Source organism: Ornithorhynchus anatinus, chromosome X3 (assembly GCF_004115215.2).
Source record: "Ornithorhynchus anatinus isolate Pmale09 chromosome X3, mOrnAna1.pri.v4, whole genome shotgun sequence".
NCBI lineage: Eukaryota > Metazoa > Chordata > Mammalia > Monotremata > Ornithorhynchidae > Ornithorhynchus > Ornithorhynchus anatinus.
In genome coordinates, this window is record NC_041751.1 from 23,599,632 (window position 1) to 23,601,346 (window position 1,715).

At 46.4% G+C, this 1,715-nt stretch overlaps 1 non-coding gene across 1 annotated transcript; it reads left to right on the forward strand.

Annotated features, from left to right (window-relative positions):
* The first annotated feature begins 1,040 nt into the window (after nt 1-1,040).
* On the forward strand, nt 1,041-1,112 carry TRNAA-CGC. Its single transcript has one exon. It is a non-coding gene; the product is annotated as a tRNA-Ala (tRNA).
* Nucleotides 1,113-1,715: the final 603 nt, after the last annotated feature.

A 1,715-nucleotide genomic window follows, 5' to 3' on the forward strand; every position in this document is an offset into this window, starting at 1 on the left:
AGTCATGGATAATGCCAAAGTTATGGACTGGAAAGACAGGGTGGTGGGGGTGTTGTCAACTCTGATGGGAAGATAAATGGGATTGCCTCTCAAGTCTTAGCCGGGCCTGCTCACCAGCTATTTTTCAGTATTCTTGTAGGGCCTGTCCACCTCGTAGAACTCCTTAGGTGGTTCTTCGATCAGAAATCTTCACAGACACACCCAGGCCTAGACCCCAGGCCTCCTGATTCCCAGAGCGGCGTTCTTTTCCCTAGACCAACAGCAGAGTCGTTGGACAAATACCGTTGATGGCGAAACTTGACTTTTGAGGTGAATTGTAATGAATTTCTTCATTTCATTAGAAAGACTAGATATCAATCTGTCTTGTTGGATGAAAAGGAGGCTTGGATTGTAACTGCCATAAAACAGCAGGTGGAATCTGCTCAGATTCTTATTATTTTCAAACTTCTGTGATGCTTGCCTGTTGTAGACACAATAATGTTTAATGGAAATCTTTTCAAGCAGAAATTGGAGGCATAAAGAAGTAAACAGTCTCTCTGCAGAGCAACGGAATCTGTTAAGGTGTCAAATTGCCAGTCTGACTAAATTGCTTCTCTGTGGTAGTTCATGCAGCTGTTTCCTCTGAGCTTCCCGCTTGCTTTTCCTTTTCGTAACCTAGGATAAAAAAGATGAATCAGTAAATTTTTCAATTCGGTTCCAGTTCATGTTCAGCTGTGAGAGCAATGATAATGGTTTGGTGCTGTGTCTAGCCCAGACCTCTCCCGTTCGGAAAGTTCTGGTTCTAATTTAAAGAATTAATGGCTCAGGTAAAGTTTCAGTTCAAGACAAAATAATGAAGAGGGTCACTTTTTTATTTGAATTTGATCTCAGCTCCACTTTCACGGAAGAGCGGGTACATGTATAGGCGTACGGCATTTTCAATTATATTTCAAGAGGATGCTACTGCTGGTGAAATTTATCTGTGGATGTGGGTGTGGCTGAAAAGACCAGTATGGGACGGAGAAGCCTGACCATATTTATAGATTGACATAGCTCTATAGGGCTCTGTAGCTCAGGGGTAAGAGCACTGGTCTCGCAAACCGGGCTCGTGAGTTCGAATCTCACTAGGGCCGGCCAGCCAACATTTCGAGAAGCAGCGCGGCTCAGTGGAAAGAGCCCGGGCTTTGGAGTCAGAGGTCAGGGGTTCGAATCCCGGCTCGGCCACCTGTCAGCTGGGTGACTTTGGGCGAGTCACTTAACTTCTCGGTGCCTCGGTTCCCTCATCTGTAAAATGGGGAGTGAGACTGTGAGCCCCACGTGGGACAACCTGATTCCCCTGTGTCTACCCCAGCGCTTAGAACAGTGCTCGGCACGTAGTAAGCGCTTAACAAATACCAACGTTATTATTATCGACATCTGCAGCCCCTAAAGCTCTTGCGCCGTTATGGCCATCATCAACATCATCATCATCTTCATCCTTTCAGATGAGCCCCCCCGCCGCCGCCCCCCCCGCCCCCGATAAAAGTTTTGCCTTGAAATAAACTGTACCCATCCCTGAGTATTTTTTGCAGCCAGGCTATTTTGGTCTCAGTGTGCAATGACTTGGGACCATCCTGTGTCAAGCAATGACACGTACCCTTTCGTCTCCTGGTGGCAGGGAGTTTGGGGAATACCGTGCATCTTCACCGATCAACTAGGTCGCCACATTTTATTAAACAATTGCTTATTTCTAAGAT